Below are 24821 nucleotides of genomic sequence, written 5' to 3'. Positions count from 1 at the left end.
AGCAATGTTGTGGATTTGCATAAAATATGGACTGTTAAATCTGTAATTCCAAGTGATAGGAGATATGTGTATCGTCTCTGTATGTATGCATGTGCATATTCTCATATGCATATATGCACACCCAAGTGCTTATTTCAATGTATATAGTTCAGAAACTATTATAGAACTTAGAAAAACAGGATGTGGCTGTAAAATAGCTACATCTGTTCAGGTTTTTGCATTGCTTTGTTTGTCTTCCTGGAAGCTTTTTTAACAACAGAAAAATCATGATCTGTATTCACAATTCAGCTATTCAAACACTTAGGTGAATGGACTGATGATTGATGGGTGCACAGAAAAATCACCTTTCAATATTTTCCTTTTCTGCTATCATGCTTCATAAATTAAGTAGATGAAAGCTTAGTGAGAATGTGTTCCCGGTACTGGGTAGTGTTTTGGAGTTCCTTTATTAGAAACCCTGCCGAGTACCACATGAATTGTGAGGAAAGATCCCCATCAGATTACTGCTTTCTTTTAGGGGCAAAATGGGGGAGTGGGAAACTTAACTGTGGCTGGGGAATGCTTTGATTTTTCACATACAAAAAGATAAATGTTCTATATTCTTTTGACTCCCCGTGGAAGAATACTCAGTTTTCACTTTTATTGTTGATTTTTAAAGATATATGTGGCTTTAGTCATTGCCTGGCATTGAGCGATTTGAAGATATTAGAACTCCTAAGAAGCGTAGTTTGCATCCTTTTAATTAACTGAGATTCAAATCATGGAGGCTTAAGGCAGTAATGAGGAAGACTGATGCTCCATCCTTTTGGATTTTTTTCTTGCCAATTTCTTGTGAGCAATTACAGCAGGAAAGAATTGGTTTTGTGACTCCCAGCTCTTCATATCTCCTGCTTGCTTAACTCCTTGTTTAACTTTGTTACCTGCTCTTTTAATGATTTTTAAGTGTTGGCTGTCTGGTACTGGTATTATCTTCAGATCAACAAATCTACTGAGTTAGGCTGTTACAACTGGAAGGACTGGCTAGTATCAAAGCATTTAAGTAACCATCTCCAATTAACTGCACATCCCCTACATAGCCTTTTTTGTAGGAATGGGAAGTTTGTTCAGGTGTCTCAGTCTTCACTGGAAAATGTGAACAGTGCAAATGTCGGGAGTACCAGCAAGCAAGAAGCCATGCCACAGCCAGGAAGGCAGGAATTGGCATGCTGAGGCAGCCCACCCCGCCATAGCTTCGTTCCTTGCTTTCAAGAGTGCACAGTACCAGATTCTTCAAAGAAAAGTGCAAGAAACTTAAGCAGTTGTAGACTATTCACAAGGAAGTTGTCTTCCTGTCCTAATGAATGTTGGCAAAAATGGGAAACACTGGAGTTTTAAAATATTTAGTTTTTACTACTTTGGCTTGTTATGACTGGATATTCTTATTATCCACACAAATACAAAACTTCTTTCTCAATTCTTCTAACCTTTGGAATCACAGATTCATCATGGAAAAAAAGGGAATTGTCTCCTTCACTTCGATACAAATGCCTGATTTTGCCTATAGAATATTTATAAAACAGACAATAGAAATGTTGCACGTTAGGGTGGAGGAACATTTTTTCTGTGTTGGAATTGTCTGGGTACCTGACAAAGCAGCATGCTGCCTGTGTTGTAAGAATCATTTTAATTTGCTAAAATTACATGAAAAAATGATAGTGAATCACCTACCCTGAATAGACTATAGCCATAAAACTTCTGCCAGAGCTTCTAAAATGTAAACATGTTCATGGGTGGAGTTGACACTGTATTTGGCTACAGCTCAAAACTAGGAGGCAGTAAAACTGAAGTCTTGCCCTTGCTTTAATACTGACACTTTGAAAAAACACACAGTCAGCCTAATCTGTAGCAACACTGACACTGGAATAGACCTATTCCATTCCATGTAAATTGGTAAAGGGTTGTAAGATGCATTGATTGAGCTATAACAAAGGATGCTGGGAACAGAGCAAACTTTAATGAAGATTTCTTCCCTGTTTGTTTCTTATCCCACATCTCTTCACCAGCAGAGGAAAGGATGTGATTAAACTCAGTTTAAAGGCAAATTCTCCCAATTTCAGTCACTACAGCTGCTATTTCTGTATTGCTGCCTAGGGTACGTTCTAAAAATGTCGATGGGAAAGTAAGCAACTGCTGGCTTGCTGTAGCAAGGCAGAAGGAGTCCAAAAATTCTTCCTGTCCCTGCGGGACACAGGAGATGTTTCTATAAAGTCAGTAATACAGCTATGATTGTTCTTCCCCTTGCCTCTCAATTAGCCAGTGCTGCACATATTGTTCCCTGTCAAATATCTTATTTTATCAGATGCCAGAGAGCAGTGTTGTTCTCTTTTCAAATTGTTGGTCTGATTTCTGGCAGTACTTGATTGCTTTAAAATGTGCTTTCTACATCCATTTTCCTCAATACTTAATTAACTGCAGAAAAATAGACTGAAATGAGGTTTCAGTTAAGTGGGTGTTTCACTTTTGTCCCCACTATCTATCTCATTCATTTATTTCCTTTAGCTCACTAAAGGAGTCTCAGAGATTTTATCTTTCATTTGCAAGAAATTTTGCAGTCCAGATTCTCTCTTTATAACTAAGCCCCCAACAAATTGCATCCAGTGCTCTGGTGAAGCAGAAAGGCAAGACTGCTGAAGAGGTGGTGAAAAGCGACCCAGTATCAAACCAAAACCAGTGAGTGTAAGTAAGTAAGCAAAACGCAGCTGGTCATGTGAGAAGACTGTTCAATGGACCATGGCAAAAAGCCACGTCCCTGAAATACAGAAGCTGCAGTAACTCAGCACGAGACTTCAGTTAGTCAGGAGTCACAACATATTACAGGAATATTCTTGTAACTGCAGCAAAGAGGCTGGTTTTACCATTGCAAGTGCAGTTTGAATCTACGCCACACATGAGACAACATTAGAAACAAGCACTGCCCTACAGGCTTGCAAATGTGACACTTACAGCAATGCTTGAGCAACATTGGGGTACTTCTGCATATGTACAGAAATGTCTTTAGGCACCTATAATGCAAGTAACTGCTTGAAACCTATTGACTCACACCTTTCTCTCCCCCCTCCCCCCGCCCTCTATGTGAGCTTATCTGTGGTAAGTGCCCATGGGAAGATAAGAGCTTGCATACAGTAAGCTGTTGAGGAGCAGCAGCTCCAGGAAACATATCGCATGAAGTAGCAGCTTGCAGCTCATATTCAGCAATCTGTGCTAGTCACAGTAAAGCTGGGGAAATGGGTGCTCTCCTGTTTCAGGGAGGTGAACAGAGGGTCAGAGATGGAAGTTAAAAGGAGCTCATGGGATGGGCTGAGCAGAGGGACAGGCAAATTTTACCCTTTTTAAGAATAATGTGGCACATTGCTACTAAATCACAGCTTAGGACTCCACATAGTCCAAGGTTATTTCTGGCAAGCGCACAGGTTCCTCAGAGGTAAGATACAGCCTTGAAATTCTAAAATTCACTGGGGAAAAACAGGTTTTTTTCCACATTTTTTTCTGTGACCCATGTGCTTATCTAGTTCAGCTTTACAAAGAAGCAAGAGGGTTGAGCTAAATACATCTGTGATCTGGTATAATGGTAATAGGAGAAGAAGGGAAAACAGATTAAGTGATGAAATATGTGATCCACAGTTTGGAATCCAGCCAGCTAGGTGAACTTTTTGACTGCTAACTGTCTTGAAAAATACAAGACTAAATTGTGAATGGCACATAATTGCAGAATGGTCTGAGAGGCCCTGTCCAATGAGGTCTGACTTGCTGAAGACTGAAAAAATTATTAATATTACAGTAAGAATGAGTCAAGTGGAAAATGGATTATGGGTTAATCAATTAGGACTACTAGAGCATCCCCCAAGAATTTTCCTTTAATAAGAGATAATATCTATGATTGCCCTGTCACATCGTCTCTTTTTGGTCTGTGGAAATAGATCTCTGGGTATTTGTGACAAAAAATGGAGTCTAGAAAATGTCACGTAGAAAGGGAAAAAAGATGGGGGGAATTAGAAGCTGTTCAGCAGATCCCAAGGAATTTACTGGGAACATTGTAAGATTAGAGTTCAAATCGAAGGTCATTGTGGTGGGCATTGAATCATAAGCACTTTAACAGAAAACTAATTCTTCATGTTGAAACATATTAAGGATGATGGATAATCCACTCTCCCTGAGATGGAAACACTGGAAAATATCCAGGGCTTCAAAAGTAACTCACACTTCTAGCTTAGCATGTTGGCTTAAGAAAGTATGGAGCGATCCAAACTCCAGTGAAAGAAATCCAATGGATCTCTCTATGCCCATGCTTTTTCATTTGCAGTCTTTAATGTCAAGAGATTTGTTTTCCTTTTGAGAGGTTTATGGCTTTGATAGGCATTAAGAACAGTGAAAAGAGTAACTTTAAAACCTCCTCCTTGGCTCTGAAGCTACTTTTATCATAATTTTTGAATTAATCTAGAAGTTATTAAAAACTATCCTGCAAACTGCTCTTTGTAGATATTAAAAGGTAATTTTATATCTTACATATTTTATTTTGCTGAGCTGATTGCTAATGGGAAATTTCAACAAAAGGAAAAAATCCAGTCAGGTGGCGAAAGCTATGGAAGCCTGAGGACTGTGAGAGCTCGGGCCCAGATCCTGCATGGTGCAGATCTCATCAGTTCTGTTTCAGACAGATTTGATCCTGTGTTTTAACTATGTGAATGTGACTTTGTCCTCTCTTTTCCCCTCTAAATCTAATTTTGAAGCTTGATGACATATAAATAAAGTATGATCCAGAGAACATGTTATGTTTAGTTTTAGAGGCTAAAGTAATCAAAGCTGTTAGCCACTCAGGTGTGAAGATCTTATTGTACATATGTATCCTGTGGCTGTGAGATAGACAAAGTTCAGTGATATTCTTAACTGTTTATATTTTCACATATTTTTCAATTGTCTCAACATACAGAAACCCTGATTTATACAGACAGGTATCTGTGTACTTGAAGAAATCAGTATTTGCCACTGCAGAGTCACAGTTGCATGCGCATACGAAAGCTGAAGAACCGGAGCAACATTTTATCATACCCAGCTATGCAGTATATAGTGCCACAGCAGGCAGTGAAATAACTACGTCCAATTGAAACTTCAGAAGAAATTTAAGAAATTGAAATGAAACTATTCATGTTAGAATTTCTAAAAATATTAGCCATGCCACTTTGCCAAAGTACAAGATTCCTACTTTAAGTCCTATGCAGAAGATAACAAGTCTCACAGAACATTTCCCTTCTGGTTGTGATTGGGCCACCAGGTCAGCATTGGTTTGGAGGGAAGTTTCCACTTACCGGATGACTGACATTTGCTGTTGTGAGAATGATAAACTCAGGTCCTGGGCTAATCTCAGAGCAGTGATTTTACTGGTTCACATTTAAAACTTTCCCATGTGCAGTATCTAATTATGGTATATTACAAAAATCTGGATTTAAATGGTAACAGTGCAACAATGCTGAAAGTGACTGTGTTGGTAAACTGCTTATCCACTCTGATGATTAAGCCTGTAATTATTGCATTAGCATCCCAAACCACACTCATCAGCCGATACATCTCCTTTTAAGGCAATCCCAAGAGATGTGATGGGCTATATAGAAAGAGTACAGCACTTGAAGAAGGGAAGCGCAAAGAACATGTAGGAGATGGTGTCAGGGATTAAACGGAGGTTGCTTTCTTCAGCTTCTGGGTGTGACCCAGGATAGTGCTGGGCTCTGGTACATCTAAAGGATTTTTTGCATAAGAAATGTAAAAATAGATCCTTTCCACTAGTGGCTATCAAAGAGCCTATGCCACTTCCTGCCAGCTCTTACTATCCATGTTGTATTCTTGCAGTAATCAAAGTAAATCATTCTATCTGGTCTAGTGAGGCGGCTCCTCAACTTTCACACCAACGTGGCAGGCAGCTGCCTATGCTGTTCTACATATCTTGCCCTAAAATGTTTGGTAACACTGCTAGATGCTGTTTAACAGCTGTCTTCCACCTCCCCCTCCTCTGAAGTAACTCCTGTGGTGCCTTTACAATACATTTTTTTGAGAGAGAATACTTTACGATCCCCCTAAAAGTAAAGGCATAAAACAAGTGTCAGGTACTACTTCATGTCTACAGCAGCTTTAGGCTTTATATGGTAAAATTCCAGGAAATAAGTTACTTTGCACAGTTTTGTGGAAGACAGACCAGCAGTGTTGCCCCCAACCCCTGCAGGTGCCATGTTAGTTGCTCACCGATTCCCTGAAAGGCTACACTTACAGACCCATTTCAGGGGCTATTTCAAGCCCAAGAGTGACATTTTCCACTCTCCTGGATTCTAAGAACTACTCTTTTACCTGTACCTGCTAGCAAGAACCAGTAATTTTTTTTGCTGTTAAAATATTTTTCATAGAATTTATGGCTTCTTGAATTGAATCTGAGTATAGAAGAGATTTTTGAGACCAATACTCTGCAGATGAAATATCATCCCTGTATTTCCAGAGGTGAAAAACTGCTTAATGCTGTTTTTGAGCAAATGGCCTGATAAAAAGCTCTTACAAATGTTCCTGATTAGAGACCATTTCATTAGTATAAAAATGGGGAAATTTTTTCTCTCTGTAAAAATTTGTTAGAACAATTCTCCAGTTTCTTAATAAATGTTCGAGAAAAAATATAGTTTTAAAACATAAAGAAATATGTATGAACCTCCAGAGCTGGGTAGGTAAAAAGCATCCTCAGCTGAAGATTTCCTAGCAGACCACAAAATGCAATCTTCAGAGGCAGTAAAACAGCATGAAAGGCAAAAATAAATCTTGTCAGGGAGGAGCGGTGCATGCCTTCTCCTGGGCAAAGTTTGAAATTACATGTTCTAAAGCAAAGAAAATTGCTCCTCAGATATATCTTGATGAACTAGATTGAAAGTTGCCTTGGGCTGGAGTCTAGTGAAAGAACTGCCATCTATGCCCTCACTTTCCACCAATAACTACACAATCTAGGTACCTCGAGAATAATATAACGGGGGGGGTGTTAAATATTTTTTGTTTTAAAAGTATAGCTTCTTGTTTTTGAGACACTGTCTTCCTTTCCTCCTCGCATGTATTTTCCTATACTCTTTCTTCACACCTCCTTCCTAGCCATGCAGTTACCATCTTTCTTTTCTAACCTAATTACACAATCAATCTCTTCCTTCTCCCCCTCAGGCCCCAATGTAAAATCCCTTTCAGTGTGTATTCTCCCTGAAAGAGAGAAGGTGCTATTCTCTTTTCCTGAGAGCTGGAGAAGAGGCTACAAGTACAACCGAGGCATGTTTCCTGGCAAGCACTGGGGATTGCTGGGGGCTGCTGGCTGGCACATGGCCAAGCACCAGCACAAGGAAGAGACACTGGGTCAGGCAGTGCAGCCAGTTGGGTTTAAGCACCCCAACGGAGCACAAATTAGCAGTAGGCCAGAGCGGAGGTTGTTTTTGTGAACAGATCTCAGACACTATTCTGCATAAAAAAGTGCCAACAGGGACTTGGAGAGCGCACTGGCTTTGGAGAGCGAGTACACAGAAGAGCACAGCCCAGGGAAGCAAGTGCCCAACTAGACAAATAACAAGTTGGCAGACATCTAGCGTGGGTAAAAAAAAGCACTGCAACGACATTGGAAAATGTTTCCATCTTACTATTTTGTCTACCTGGTCCAAAAAACAGTGATAATGAACAAAAAGGCTTTGGTTTGAAGAGAAACAGAAACTAAAAAAGAAAAATATTTTGCAGGACATTTGAGTCCACCCACTATGGAACCCAGCAGTTCAGCTTCCATCTGTAAATCTCACTACCAGCAAGCTTCTCCTGATGTACATTATGCTTACCCTTCTCATTTAATCTTTACTTATAATACATATAAGAATCCCTTGTTCTCCTTTGCATGCTGCATCCTTCTAACATATAAAGGCAGCTTTGGTCTTTTCCCTTTCATTGCTGTACAACTAAATATGTGACTAAAAATCCTACAAATCAATTCATTCTCCACTAATTATCTTACTCCTCTTTTCTAAATTTCTCCAATGTCTTTATTTGGTATTTTTGAAGACGGAGATTCCAGGTTTAAATCTACACAATTGCAGAACAACACATAGCTAGATATCAAATATATTGCAACAGGATATACTCAAAATCCACTGCTGCTTAAGGACTCATCTTTTAGAAGTGCTGGGATCCTTCTGGGAAGAATCAGGTACCTTCAATCTCCTATTAAAGGATTCTCAGCTGCATCTGTAAGGCACTCAGCATCCGGCAGGAGTCGGCCTTAGATATATGCTCAACATTCTCTAGACAGATGTAAATTATAAATCCTCTCAAGTTGAGGTACTGCTTCTGAATACTTTTCTTCCATGAAACTGACTTAAAATTCACTAATTTCAGCTCGAATTGTTCCTCAGAAACTTTTGCTACCTACTGACTGTCAGTCAGACTAGCATCTAAACAGATACCAAAACACCATTTCTATCCTAATTGAGGCACTTTGAAAGACAACCTTCTGCATTCTAGTTAATTTATAATTCCTTTGATTGTTATTTATTCATTGTGCAAAGCATATGCATAACTCCCACGTGCCTACTGTTGAAGAAAGTACAATACCAAATAACAGCGTTACCTTTCAGAAACAAATAAGCAAAGGTAGCCTGTTCAAATGCCACACTCTCAGTTCCTCAGAAATGTTCCCCTCTGACTGTGCTGCAGCAGTATGAGCTTTAGAAAGCAATCCAAACCTCTGGCCATTAATTCCTCTTGTTCATTAAACCTAATGAAACTGCCTTGTATGGAGGCACTAAGAGACACAACCAGAAGAAGGACTCAAGTGCCAAATCCCTCTAAAGGCTAGAATTAGCGATCTCACTCCCTACAGGACACAGCAGAACTGTGGGATGAAACGGCACCAAACCCCAAACCCTGCGCGCTAAGGAGAAACCCCGCTACCAGCAGCTGGCAGGCAGAGCAAAATGGAAGAACGTGACTAAAGGCCTGTGCCCTCTGCGGAGCTCACAGTTCTGCTCCAGGCTCTTGGGATTCTCTTGTCTTTCTTTCTTTTTTTTTTAATAAAGAGACTGCAAAGAAAAATAAATTTATATTTGATAGTCATGGGGGAGGAGGAAAAACCAGTACCTTTAAAATGAGTTCTGCAACCCCAGCTTACAAAGCTAGTGTCTCCCTTTTTTATCATATTATCTTAACCAGTGGAACAATTTCAAAAGCTGGAAAGCAAAATGCCCATTTGGGGTATTTGCTCATAAGGTGTGGGATTGGATTTGGGCCTCCCCAGTCTGGGGGAGGCATTTGAATCTGACTCCCACATTTCATGGGCAAATGCTTCAACCACACTGGGCTAAAAGAAAAGATGAGAGCAAAGACACACTGCTAACACCATTTTCTCTGTGAATGACTTTTAAAAGGAAAACATTGTGTCCTACAGAGATCTTTCAAAGAGCAGTTATAAGCCCTACTCCCAGGAGAAGGCTCTAAGATCTGGATTAAAACAGGCAGAGGTGCTTTTGTTCATCCTAAATATGATGCCAAATCTGCAGAGGAGAGACAGGAATGTGGACACATTCGTGCCTGGCATTTCCTACTGTCTTTCCCAAGACTGCTCCCTTCTCAGCACATGAAATTTTAGATAAGTGTTGCAAGGTGTATAACTCTTGGCAGGCACCACATGGGGAGCTTTAATGTTGAACTCTGGAGTTTTATATTCTGCTCTGGGGACCAAATTCCTAAAAGCAAGTTATTACAAAGCAAGATCTAGCCACAGACTACAAATCTCTCTTGTTGTTCTACTCCAGAAAAGAGCAGTCACAGCAAAAAAGTTCAGCAACAAATATTCTTCATAAATAGGTTTTATATAATTAAGCCATTCTGCACACTAAGTACACTATTCATCTTTTGGAAGCCCTATTAGAAAAATATATATAAACATATAGAAAAATCTCTCTTTAGCAATTCTCCATAGAAAACACTCTACCTGCTGCTTTTATAGAAGCAGTTTCTTCTCACCTTGTATTTAAATTGTGTAGCAGTTAATCATCTGCCATAAATTGTTGCTCAGCATTGATATACAACATTTCTCCTGTAGGTGACAGAGAATTTAATAATAGACATTTTTTTGCTCACCTCATCAAGGTTATGCCTCTTACTTTTAATGTGCATTTGAAATACATCTTCTAATGCCCTTAAAAAGAATAAAAAGGAACATCAGTGCAAAAAGAGACTATTCAAAGCCCATTTACTTCCAAATGAAAAATACCACTCAGTCTGTCTTTCAGATCACTTAAAATACACCCCAATTCTTTACTTTTGCTCCATCTCCCCACTTCCCTACCCTAGCTATAAATGGATTTAAAAAATAAAGTCTTAAATATTTGTAAAGTTGTTGAATAGCCTCATTCCAAGTGCATGCTGTTGAGCAGGAACTGTGATGGGGACAGTCTCTCATGTATGGTATTCCAAACTACTCTTTCACATTTAGTACAGTGTGCTTTCCTCCAAATATAAGCATGTTGGTGCTCTCCATCACAGTGCAGTAGTCCCCCTCTGTATTTTGGTGGGGCCAAGTCCCTCCGTTGCCACATGTGTCTGTGAGTACTGTTCCACCATCTGTTAACTGGGTGAAACTGCTGAGGGTACTGGGCAGTACTGTACGTAGCTTCCAAGACTCATTTACAGCTGTAGTTCCTTTGTCCATTATAATTCATTACTCAAAAAGAACTTTTGAAATTGCCTCTAGCCAACACCTTTAGATCTCTAAAGGTCATTTGCACGGTCTCTTTGTACTCAGGCCTACTTTTCAGTAACTTTTGAGGGAAACACTGAAGGTTGAACTTTCATGGTCATATTTTTGTTAACTAGGTGTACTAGAGAAAGACAGATGCCTTCAAAAAGTGCTCTCAGAATATTTTTCATGATGGTTGCATAAGCTGCAAGCAAAAGATGCGCTGTGATGAGCATCTGTAAAAAAATAAAGACCTAACTGACTACGGAAATTAGTTCTCCATGTTCAACAACCATAATTTAGTCATATCTAACCCAGTGATTGTGTTTTCAGACAGTCTGCAATGAACTGGAGGTCTCAGCAGGACTGTTTCAGCTGTATACAGCATATTTGAATTGGGAGGCTATTTCAGGCTTTATCTGTAGAGAAGCTGGTCTAAATAAATGGAGGTCTTAATCCTGCAGCACATAAGCTAAAGCTACCAGTTGTGCCTTTTATAGTGACAGGTGTCACTAAAATCTATTTAGAAATTCAACTCTGGCTTTAAAATAAAAGACCACTATTTCTTCTTTTTTTTTTTCTGCAGAGAAACTAAGTTCTTTTATTAGAGCCTGCCCAAGAAAACAATGGATTGTTATTTATGTATTTTTAGTAATCTTTATTTTTTGGGTTAAGAGTTTAGAGTATCTAAACAACCTCCACCTAAAATCAGCTGAGAGGTCCTCTCATCTGACAAGCCTGCAGCCTGGACACCCTAATTCCCAGCAGTGTTCTGAGTTGGGCGTAATATGGGAGCACACACACTATCCCTGCTGCCATCACATCATAAAGGTAAAAGTTTGTGTTCTTTTCCTCTCATTTCGTTTTCACTAGGTATAGAGAAAAAAAATTATTTTCTGAAGCTTTTTGAGATTTTATTTTAATGTTATCTTATTTATAATTGTATGTATGGGCATGCATGATACTTAGCAACCTCTTAAATGTGTAGTAAGTCAGTATTTTTAAAAGCCAGTAATGTTCCTCCCAGTGTAACCAGAAAATTAAAATGAAACCTGATATATCTACTTCTAATATGAAACTTTAAATTAGTCTGAAATTTGCTATACCTAGAAGGAAGAAATAAAATCAGTATCTTTCACTGATCAGAAAAAAAAACCCACTCATGTTTGCAACTCTTAACAAAAAATTTAAGAGAGCCTTAAGGATTTTAACTGAAGTTCTCTAGATTGAAAGGGAAATATCTCAATCTGATGTCAGAATGAGTCTGATGATTGATTTCAGGGTTTAGCACTCTGCAGCCTCAAAGCATAGCACTTGATGAAGACTAAGTCTTATACACTGGGGTATTATCTCTTAAAGGAAAAGCATCTCCCACTTAAGATGCAGGCCAGGAAATGCTATAGAAAGAGAAGATGCAATATTGTAACTTTTAGTGGGCCTACAAACAGACCTGTGGTTTATCACAGCCCTCTAAATATTACCTATTAGAAATGTGACAGACATATTGAGAGTGCATGGTGGTATGTGGGTGTGTGTGAGATAAGATTTCACATATAGAACACGAAAACATTAAAGGATGCTGCAGTTAGACACCAGCACTATTGGGTATATTTGACTCTAGTCTTTATGCCTATATCTTACAAAAAAGAATTATTATATTTTTTATTTTGCTCTTACATGAGGGAAAAAGAACTCTCAAGACAAAATCTTTTGCTGTGATGCACTTTGCTAAGGAAGACTCATTGCTGCTCCATGGTATGTGAGCTCAGGACTGATTCAGATAAGAATTGGAATCAGACTACTGCAACAATCATATATATCACCATAAGGGAATGAGCTTAAGAAGAGAGTAAGAGAACACAATGTTTCTATGCTTCTCCTAGAAGTTATTGGGAAATATAAGGTTCACTGAAAATATTTTCTGTTCAGCTACACAGCTTAAATCATGACTACTATGAAGTGCAATCACAAAAGTATGCATCAAATGAGACTGATTTCAAGTTTCATTTTAATCTTATTAAAACCACCAGTTCTTTACACTAATGGAATGACTGGCCAAAAATTCTCTACTTAAATGGATAAGAAATGCCAAGTACTTACGCTTTGTGATAACAACTTCTAATCAAAATATCATTTGTAAGATCTTCAAGAAAACAAAGATAGTCTGCTCTATAGAAATACACAACAGCTGTCAGCATCTTTCTTTAATATTCACAGAATACAAATAAGGTTTAAATATCTAAAACCATCCCAGGAGGATTTTCACTGGAATGCAGTTTTATAGTAATTAAACTACTTCAAATAAAGAATTTTGTCAATATATTCAACAGTGATGAATCTCTTTACTAGTCTGCATTTTTTACTATCCAGGATTATACTCTTTTAAACAACTGATTTTCCCAGCCCTATTGGTCAGCTTAATAATTACTTACTAATCAATTAATTTTATTAATTAAGAATATCTGTGTCTTTTATGAATAATCAGTTCAAGAAAAATAGTTGCAATGGACAGAAAGCATAGGTATCATGAGACAAATCGTTACAAACTTTTTGGTTTATGAAAGAAACGACACCTTATTAGTTTGCCTACAGTAATAGGGGCCTGGATGGCATGACTCAGAAATCTCTTCTAGTTTTCTGATCCCACACTTCTCAAGCAAGTAGCTGAACCTATATCCTTAACAGTGTCACTTTTGCCCACCTTATACAGTCTGTTTGTAATTAATCGGCTCTTGCGCCATGTTTCCAATTTTCTGTCAGGTTCCTACTTTAATATTTTGATATAAAACTTAGAAATAGTTAAAAGGGAAAAACAAATATTTAACTTACTTTTCTTGAAGCTGTGATCTCGGAGAAAGTGGCATGTCAGAATCAGTAAACCATAATTCATGGTTCTGCTACAAATAAGTAAAGAGGAAAAGTAGATCCTTGATTATATTTGTATTAGTATTTTATATTTCCACTCATAGCTCTAGGGGCAAATGATCTGATTCCATAACATATGAAAATCATAACAACATCATACTGAAGTGACAGGCCAGCTCATTTGAAATGAATGTCTCGAGTGTCAATCACTTGTATGAACAAAGAAAAAGCATTATTATTAGGTGGATTCACATTAGCAGGAACAGAAGCAAGATATATAATCTCAGAAAAATCCCGCAAACTTTATAAAGGAAACGAGAAATTCTGAGAGAAATATTTGCAGAGCTCATTAATAAGAATTTTTTCTTTCAAAGGATATGCAAAATATATTTTTATCTTTGTAAAGGCAGATACAAAGATACAAAACATTGATATTGAAGTAGCACTTCAATGCAAGGTACATGAGGATTAGCAGATGGGAATAGGACTGAATTTAGGAGCTTCTGTTATTAATGTTGTAAAATGAAGATTTTGGTGGTTGGATTAATGCATGGAATAGAGCCAGGTAGCATAGGGCTAGCACAAATCAGGCCTACCGTGCCTTGGTCGAGCTGTGTAGAGACCCAACATAGGCCCTGTAAGGGGTTTTGCAGGCCAAAAAAATCACACAGAACCTTCGTCATGCATGGCTTCGGCTACTGCTACCCATCTTATTTTCAAGAGCACTAAAATTCACTAAATGAATCTCCCCTCCATTTTAAATATCCACATAACTAATGGAGTGCAACTTTCAGGCAAGTCATGTATGGCATACTACTGTATTGACTGTACGCTGATTGCTTACCACTTTGCCTGGAAGTTTCTGGGCTCTAAGTTATTATTTGGATGGAGTGGAAAGTCAGTAAATCAGCCACAAGCTTATATGATTGCTTGAAGTGCAGCAAGATGTTAGTCATGTAGGAAAAAACTCTGCTTTCAGAGGAATAGATTTGTGTTGGAATATACTTTTTTTCATATATCATAATGCCTATTTGTGTTTTTCAGGGAGACCAGTTACTTTACTTCCTATTTTATTCATTGAAGGCTGTTGACCCTAACTAGACACACATACTAGATTTCGCTATTGCAATTTTAGTGACTTCTCACAACATGATTTAAGTTTTTGTTTTTGCTCTTTACCTATATTCCCCAAAGCCTATTAGATTATCCTTCTCTTATCCACAGAACCAGGACAACTTTTGTACATGAATAATTGTGCCCATTCTTTTTCTTTATAGCAAACTGGGTACACCAACCTCAACTGGCTTCTCACAAAAGTGATCTGAATGTGGTCTCACAAGTGCATCTTCTAAAAAACTGAAAGATTAAAATCAAAATGAAAACCAATTATTTCAGTTTAAAATGATGTTTTTGAAAGTGAAATCACTAAAGTTGTATTACCTAACTTTCAGCATTGATGTATAAACAAACTGAGTAAGTACCTGCGTAAATCTCCTTTCTTTTCATTGTCGACATCCACTGATTTCAGTGGTGGTCTGCCAGGTGACAAGTTCTTTTTTTTGTGAGGAGGATTATAGTATCTATGTTTTACAAGAGCAGATTGGTGTGATGTCTTTAAGATTCGAGGGGTAAAACGTTGCTTTTTTTCTGTGAAGCAAACTGAATGTTTGTCAAGGAGGTCTCTAGAGTAGGTTTTATTAAAAGAGTTTTGAAATGTCTTCTTCCTGCTGCAACTGCTCATATGCATATGAGACTGCAGGAGTGGTGAAGCAGATAATCTCCCTGTATTAGCTTCATGAACGTGAGTTTGAGACAAAGTATCCTGAGCAGGATTTTGGATAGTCTTTCTTGCAGTAAAAGCTGGTGACAGAGTTCTTGAAGGGAGCTTCTGAAAAGGCACAAAAGGAGGCAGCTCTGTCTTTGTCAGGGAGCAGTTGTTCTGACCAGATTGCAAATACAGATGACTCTTTTCCAACAATGACCTACTTCCCTGTAAGATAAAGAAAAAAATAACTTACAGCAAAATCACAAAAGCAATTCGGTGAGGAGAGCGTCTTCTAAAAATTGATTCACTCAGGAAGAAGTTTAAGAACCTGCCATCAAACTCACTGCCTTAGCAGGAACCCTGCAAGTGTCATTGTCTCAAGCAGTCTAAATGACTCCCAGAGCTTTAGGAACTGCAACAGGAGTAAAGCTACCCTGTCCCTTGTCTAGTTTCTTTTTCCTTCACTCTCTTTACAAGGTTGAGTTTGCTAATGACAAGTAGTCTTGGGGAATTATAGAAATTCCATTATGTTTTGGAGGGCTCAAGGAGGGAGAACAGAAGATTTCTCCTTCCTTGGACTTTACGCATTCTCATTTATGGAACTTATCTCTCAACGGCAACCTTACAGCCCTCTTCAAAAGCACTGGGATGGCATCTTCAATTCTCTTCCTTGTATACCCATGCAGGTAAGAGCATAACTACATCTCAAGCATTTGACTTCAAACAGGGAAACACTGTTATCCTTACAGTTATAAATAAGGTAGGTAAAATCCTTGCTTATCATTTTGCTGTTTATCTCACCAGGAACAAGATTTTATAAATCAAAATAATGCAGATGTTTGAATTGGATGATCTACTTTATAAACCATGTCAATGGTAATCTAGCAGTAAACCCAGTATAATTCTCAAAAAATACAAAGTTTTACAGTCAATAAATACTCTTTTAAATTAAAGGAGGGCTGTGGGAATGTTGGTACAGTAGCTTATACTAATCTTCCTCCTCTTTCTGAAAAATCTGTGTGATCATAGATTTAATTTTGGAAAAGACTCATGGTCATCTTGTCTGACCTTTTGTGTCCCAGAGAATAAAGAAATCTAATTGAGCCCTTCTGTATCCAGTCCAGTAACTGATACTAATGCATAGCTTCTGTAAAGTTACCTAGCCTCATTCAGTTCCTAGTAAACAAAACAAAATAAAATGCCGTTAAACCCCTCCCCCAGAGATCTAAATGTAAAAAACAACCCCCAAAACAAAAACAAAAAAACCCCCAAATGATCTAAACCTAAAATGGTGAAGAAATTTTGCCCCAAAGAGAATCTGGACTATGACAGAACAGAAATATTTTGCAGGCCTTTGCAAACTGAAGTCCACTGGCAGAATTTGGTGAAGAACAGGCCTACTCACATGAGCATGAGGTTATGGAGCATATCTGGCAGAATATACAGAATTAGGATTAATTATTTTACTGTTTTGTTTTTTCAATAAATACAATTATGAAATTTAGAGGATACTGTAAAACAATGTAAAGTTATTGCATTGTGTTATTTGAGTGGGAATACTAAGAAAATCTTTGGGATTTGGTTCTTTTGCACATGCTGTTTCAAGAAATATCCCTAATAAAAATGTCATAAAATACACATCATATACATAATGAAATTGTTTCAATAAATTATTTAATATGAAATCACTCAATTTTTGTTTTCTAGGGATCCATGTAATGAGGTAATACTCCATGTAATGTAATACTAATTAAGTATTAACATATTAGTAATATTAGTTCAACTTAAAGTTCAATCTCCATTTGTCAAAGGAACAAAGAGGATGCGTGTGGTTTTGTGAGTGTATGTGTACATGCATGCTGTCAGTGGAGAAGCCATGTAGGGATAACAACAGTTAGATGAGAGGATAGCTACCATATCTAGCAACAAGCATGATTAAGTCATGGCAGTTTAGGTAAAACCTTCAAGCTCAGTGGGTCATTCAGGATACATACATTGATTAGTTTTAAGACAGTGAGAGGAACAAAGTGTTTTTTTGGTGTCTTTCCACCCTATATTGGTGGCAAAACTGTGAGTCAAATACTATCTCCATTTGACTAGAACATAAAAAGCCACGCTGAATAAACCTGAGCTTACTGCTGTGTTAGAAGCATTCCCCAGTGCTTCAGACTACAGCTAAGGGGAAATGGGTGTCTTTCATGTGACTCCGTGCTACCTATGTCACGGGTTCCTCACTTTCAGAATATCACTTACCTTCTGCTGACCTGGAAAAACACTTCTAGACTTGAATGGTGAAGCAGAAAGACTACGTACATGATCCTTCTTATAGTTTTCAAAGGCTTGAATTGGTCTGTCTCTTTTCTGCTGATCATTGTCTGTGCATGTAAAAATGTAAACACAACCCTTACAAGATTAAAACAATGGTCAAGTCGTAGAGTATTACTTTTCATTCTTCTTTTGCTCTCTAAAGACTCTGCTGTCTCCTCTTAATACCAAGTAGCATACAAAGATGACAATTATTCTGCTTTTTATGGTTGGCATGAGCAAGTCCTTCCTGCTTCTCAGAAGTACACATCCTTATTTGAAATGAAATTCAATCCAGGACTCCCCTAAGTCATTCAAACAGTAAGTAATGAGTCACTGGAGGATAACAGAATATGACATTTTGCTCCTGCCTCCTCTCCACTCTCTTTCCCCTATCCAAAAAGATCATAGGACATAGACAGGAGGACAGGAGCTGACGCAGGTCAAAACAAAAGAAAAGCAGAGGTAATCCAATAAGGATTCAAGTCTAAGTATTAAGAGTTGAGTGACCAAAGTCAGGCTGCCACTGTGGTCTGTGCAGACGGTAACGCCAAGAAAATGTGTTTTCTGTATTAGTCAAACGCAGGCTGAAAAGAAAAGGACAACACTTTTGCTAGCACTTCACACACAAAAAGGAAAGAAACAGACCCAGTTCTTTGGATCCTATAATCTAAACGAAAAATATGCATGCCAAGAAGAAACATAGGAATAAGAAGAGGATATGAGCTACCCAAGACCACAGAGGTTCAGGGAGGCATTCTCACGGATAATGACAGGCCTCACGACTCTCCATCCTGTGTTAGGACCTTACTTTTAGCAATGCAAACAAGAATGGTGCGTGACCAAAACTTTCAACCCTTTTCACCCTCCATGTTCCTTCCATGCATAGATCTAGAGAAAACGGATATGAATTCTTTGTGATGTGTAATAAAACCTGTCTTTTTGTAAGTGTTGTTTAAATTATAATTGCCACAGCAGTTCTAGCTAAAACTAACAATCCACGCACAAAGTATACATAGAGGGGTGTTGACCTCTGTTGACACCTGAGGTCCTGCAAGCTGCATATGGCTCTTTTGTGTTGAAAATGCAGTTCCTTCAGTATTTCCTTGCCCCGTGGCAAGGAAATATACCTTTAAAAAAAAAATAATAATAAAATAAAGGCACCTAGATACTGCACTAGAGAGTTTGCCTCAGAAGTCTGTGATAGCTTTTGGATGGGGCACACCATCTCTTGACAATTTCCCTGTAAGGTGGCCTCAAAGCTGTGGCCTGGTCATTGAGAAAACAGACATTTCAGTAATAGCTAAAACAGGGGAAAGACAGTCTCCTAGGCATATAATCTGGCTTTCCAGGCTTGCATGGACATGAGTTCATAGCATCATCCTATTAAGAAAAACATGTTGACAATGCTAAATCCTATTTGGATGACTGGGAAGCAGGATTACACAACTCACTGGAACAAATAACAAAATGTACTTACTCAGTAGCTTTCATGCAGAGATTAATACCTTCACCTTTTATCTATGTTTGTACAGTGCCCAATCAAAGTGGACCCCAATTCTGATTAAAGACTTTGCATTCTGTTGCCATAAAAAAATAACAGACAAAGCAGCTTGCTTCTGTGTCTAAGCAACAGTACTGACAACAAGGAGACCTGGCTTACTTCATGGCTGTGCCGATGATTTGTTGTGAGGCCCTGGGAAAAACTCACTTCAATGCCTCTCCATTCTTCTGCATGGGGTGTCTGGTTTGCGTGCAGGTGAGGCAGGACAACAACTGTCTATCCTAGGCATGGCTGAGCCTTCACCAAGCCTTACCAAGGACAAGAAAAATCAAATGTTCCAGGTCAAAGAGCCACAACTTTTAAACAGACTTCATTTAGTATTTCACTGATATTTTTACTATAAATACATGTTATAAATATGCCACCTGGCATTAAGCCTATTCAAACAACTACCGTTCCACTGCATTATAGTTTTATTTTTTTGGAAATTAGCGAAAACTCCTGGGTCAGACTGTCTCTTAGCAACTCTCACTCCCCTTCCCTAATAGACAACAAGTTTTGTCTCCCAGACTGTCAGGTTTTATATGTGCCTCAGCCACATGAAGCAGACTGAGGTGTCCTACAGCATATCCAGGTTTGCTTTTAGCTGATTATTTTTCCAGGACACGTTTTTTTCTTTTCACATATACTCCTTAAAGTTCTGCGTGAAAGTTGGTTGTTACCATGTCACACTGAGCAGCTTGGGCCAGTTTTATGTATTGCTCATAAACACAAATTACCTAAGGACAAAAGGATCACCTCCCCATTTTTCCTTTCACCAAATACTTTCTTACAACTAGCAATGCCCAAGAACGAAAAAGAGACTAACATGCAAAATCTGTACCTCAAAATATAGCTGTCTTTTTTCTTCTTTGGGAAGAGCAAAAATTAGACATCCCTTGCTTTCTGATCCGATGTCCTAGCTGAAGTGTTTAAGGACTGGCTGCAGTATATGGCTAAGATCAAACCTGGAAACGTTAATTTGAGGGGAGGGGAAGAAGTTCACTTGCAGAAGAGTATCATGATTCAGCGTTTTTCCGAAATCCCAGGATGTGACTGTTTTTAACCCAGCAATAGCAAGGATCTCTTGGCTACCTATTTGCTGCCTCTCAGTGAATACAATCGCGTGGTATGGCCAGTGCAGCAGTTATTTAGGCAAATGCATTCAAGAGCCTTCCTGGTGAACTCATTTATTTGCTAATTCATCCTTCCTACTGTGGCAGCCATTAATTTATCAGTGTTATTGTACAATTTCACTGATACTTGTGCTGGTATCTGGTACTTGTCAATGCAACAAGAAATAAAGAAAATATAAGGGATTTAGTTGAAATCTGGTTCTTTTAAAAGCACAGTAAGATTCAGGTGCTGTAGCTCCCACTCTGTTTTCCTGGCAACTCTTGTTGCTTTACATTTAACAAAAAGTCTTGTCTCTCCTTTACTTCTGTGTGACAGGCCCATGTACAAAATAAGCCAACACTAATTTACTCTAGTAGCAGAAACAGTTTAGCAGACAATAAAGTTCTATCAGAGCAAAATGAACTAAACCACTTCTTTTTAATCTAGCCTTTTTCAGTTCTACTTATCTTCATTTTAAATTGTAAGAAGAGCAAGCAAACACCTTAGAGTGATTCCACAGCCGCCTTCCAAAAAAAGGTCGAAGTCATATTCAGGTCTAAGTCAGAACATTACGGCCCAAGTATGAATCTGGGATAATAATGCCAGAACAGGCTTTCCCTAAGTTGTTTACCAGATGTTACAAAACTCAGTGATTATAGTTAGAAACAGTATCCACACCTTGGCTCATGTCTTCATTTTTGGCTTGCGGTAGGCCTTCTGGTTAACTTCCTACCAAGTGTTATAAAAGAGCTGGCTGATGTTTAACTTTTAATGAGTTCTGAAACAAAAGGGAAGTTTCGAACAACTGCAGGGAAAAATAATAGCAAAAGTGGCAAATGCATTCTAGGTGTGTCAGACCAACATCTGTCCTGAGCATAACAACTGAATGACTGTTGTAAGACTCAGCTAAGGTAAATAATATAAACAATGAATAATCATCATGCTAACTTGATAAAAAAATCAGATTTTAGTTGAGGTTGAGTGAGATAAAGTATTGACTTAAAAGCCTTCTGTAAGCCATTTGGCTTTATTCTGCATGACATTTGGACTAAAAAATCAGAACACTAGAAAATTAGACATGTTTAAAAAATGCCTGATTGGCAGATATGACAATGTAATTAGAAATGAGGACTCCTTGCAAGGCAAGTGTTGCTAATGCAAGGATCATTTTTGATATTACTTCATTAAATTATTTCCTTCAGTTATCAGAAAGAAAACATAAGATCATTTCTGATAAAGTTTGAACAATTACAACTGGGGAATTTGTGAATAACAAAGGAATGATTTACTGTAACAAAGTGATTTGTATCACTAAACGAGGTAGATACAGGGAAGCAGGATGTGTTTCAGCATAGATAACTGAACACCTCAGTTCAGAGAATCCAGACTATTATTTATAGGAGGTGAGTCTAACCTGGGAATCAGTGTCATGTTGCTGAAAAACACCTGTATGTTCTAGTAGATGAATGGCTGCCTGTGATCTCCCACAGTGCTGCTATAGTCAAACCTATTACAGTATCATTGCCTATAAACAGTGAAAATCTCAAGTGTAAGTACAGTGAGCCTATACTGCTGTTTCATTTGACAGGTGGATGATTACTGCTAGAATTGTATGTCCTCCCCTAAAACTCTACTATTTAAGAAGCATTTATAAATTGGGAAAGATGCAGAGAAGATCCATAAGCATGACAAAGTCTGGAAAACATGCTTCATGGGGAAAGATTTAAGGAGCTTAATATTTTCAGTTCCCCAAAAAGATGGTTAAGAAGTAACTTGATTCCTTATCAGCACCTATAGACAGAACAGAAATTTAACTATACAGTCTGTCAAGCAAAGATTTAATGAGGCTGGACAAATTCATATTAAAAGTAAGGCGTACATTCCTCATAGTGAGGTGAATTAGCCTTTGGAACAGTTTAATGAGAAGTGGGATGAAAATAAATGAGGCTCGGATACATTTCTAAAAACCTCCAAAACTCTGTAAAACAGGAATGAATCCAGGGAAGACTTAGGGTAAAAATCAGGCTAGATAACTGCAACAGTACATTCTTACTGTATCTACGAAACTCTGAAGTATACATAAGTTGTTATGGAATACCTATCAACTTACCTGAAATTTTGTTTTTCTCAGTTTTTACTGCTATTGTTAACTGATATCATCTCTGATTTTAGGGTAGTGCAATACAAAGGCATACAAGGACGGTTACTCATGTTCATAACTATGGGCCAAATGCTGCAGTTCTGCACTAGTAGTAGTTTGTCTGGTGTAGAGATTGCATAATTTCACATTTCAGGGCAAACAAGACCATTTCCTTCAGCAGGAAGCAGTGGCAAGTTAGGCTGTAATGCTTAGATTTGATTTCAGATGCTCTTTGCCATGGTAGCTATCATTGTGAAAAGCCTGTGTTGGCACATTAATCTACAGTGCGTAGGTGTTTTTTAAGCCCAAAGCTCTGGTTCAGCATTACTTGTTTTCATCAATATTTAAATGCTGCAATACTATAAAGTGAGTAGAAACAATGATTTTATAGGGGAAGAAAAGCCTCTAAAATGCCAGATATACTCAGTAAATGCTCTGAAGAGACACTGAATGTTGTTGTTCACCATGTTGTTTTCTAATCCCATGCCAAATTCTGCTCATTTTACTAATATAAGTGTTCACAGGGACATTAGCAGGAATTTCCCTGGGGGGAAGGGAAGAAGGAAGCAGCTCTCAGTAACAAACCATTCAATCCATGAATTCTGAACTCCTTGCAATCTTTGGCCATAACCCATGTCTGCTGCAACTGGTTCTGCCTTACTAGCAAATTCATGGACATCAATGGAGCTGACAGCACTTGACACAATTCCTTCACAGACTGTACCAAAATAAAGGAAGAACACACTCTCTTCTCTCATTCTAGCACATGATGACTTGATTTGGCATTTGTTTTACTTTTGCAGGGAAAGTAGTTCATTTTTCTTAACCTTTCAACCAATATAAATTAGACATATTCAAAATATGAGGTTTACTACTCTGTTACTACCACCTCCTCTTAACCTGTAAGTATTTACAACTTCCCATGTAAGCAAATAAGAGCAAACTCTGACACACGGAGCACCTCCCATTTTTTCAGCCTATTTCTCATCTGAAGCATACCTCAGTGTATTTCTGATATGAGAAGCCAAATCTCCCTTCCTCATGTATGAGCACACATTTACAATGGTAATGTACACCTGTGAAAAGCTCGTCCAACAGAATAATAAATTGAGCATCACTGCTTTTGATTTTTCAAGATTCTGATCTCCTAAGTAACTAAAAATTGGTAAAATATCTTTTAACTAAGATACAGATTTTCATCACTTACTTGAGGCCAAAAGAGAGTGGGTGAAAGGGTACTCAGTTGTCAATTCTGCTGTATGCCAAGGAACAATGAAGAATTTATTCTAGAATTTTTATTATTTTGGCAAACAAAATTTCATATAGCTAAGTCACTTGTTAATTGAACTAATTCTATATATCTTGGGATTAAAAAACATTCCTCATAGCTGGTAAGACTGGAAGTAGAAGTCTTATTTTTATCTGCAGATTGCTGACAGGAACCTTACAGCTACTAGAGAGATAAGGGCAGTTCTTTATAGGTTGGCAGTGACTTTATACCAACATTGTAGCTAGGGTGTGCAAGGAGGAATGGAATTCTAAAAGCTGGAGTACCAGAGAAATACCAGGATTCCTTCATCCCTGTTTAAACTACCGACTGTTTGCTGAAGTATGCTGCTTTCCCCTTTGGCAGCAAAGTAAGAATGCAGTTAAAATAGCATCGATGCACAATGGTTATGACAAGGCTCCTGCTCTTTGCATACTCCAGTAGTTCCCAATACCTTTTTCCTCCCCAGTTACAAATACTTCTTTCAACATCACTGACTCTGAAATTGATGGTGTAGTGAGAAGATGTGTGGAAGATCTGGTGAGGATTCAGGTGCCTGGCAGAGTATGTGATAGCAGCCCCAGAGTGGGCTCTCTACATGCTGACCGAAACCCGTGAAGGCTGGACATACATATTCTGTTTTCTCAACAATGTCTGGCTGCTTTGCAGCCAGTAACTACCCAAGGTTAGCACAGCTGAGATAAGGAAATAGTTATAGTAGATTTAAGGGGCCCCTAGGATACAGCAAGTTGAGTCCCGCCTGGACGTCTGACCTGGGCGTCCAGCAGCCTCCCATCAGCGACCCCTCTGCATGGTTCCCGGGGCTCCCCGTGCAGCTTGGAGTGTAAGTAAGTCCTTTATTAAATCTATCCTGTTTAACCTCTCATGAACCTTGAGTGTTTCTCTACACCAGCATCCGACCCTCCCTTTCCTGCCTTGCGGTTACAGATGGGAAGGATGGTTTTGTGTTTAAAGCACTGAAGTAGGACTCAGAAAACCATGGTTTAACTCCCCGCTCTATAACAGGCTCCAGTGTGATCACAGGTACGGTAATTAATC

At 38.4% G+C, this 24821-nt stretch overlaps 1 pseudogene; it reads right to left on the bottom strand.

The window, feature by feature from the left end:
* Positions 1-24821, bottom strand: part of LOC106490436 (spermatogenesis-associated protein 7 homolog) — a 40880-nt pseudogene that overhangs the window by 1912 nt on the left and 14147 nt on the right.

This window comes from Apteryx mantelli, chromosome 3 (assembly GCF_036417845.1).
Source record: "Apteryx mantelli isolate bAptMan1 chromosome 3, bAptMan1.hap1, whole genome shotgun sequence".
Lineage (NCBI taxonomy): Eukaryota > Metazoa > Chordata > Aves > Apterygiformes > Apterygidae > Apteryx > Apteryx mantelli.
Note: the sequence above shows the minus strand (reverse complement) of the source record. Positions and strands in the feature narration are given on the sequence as shown.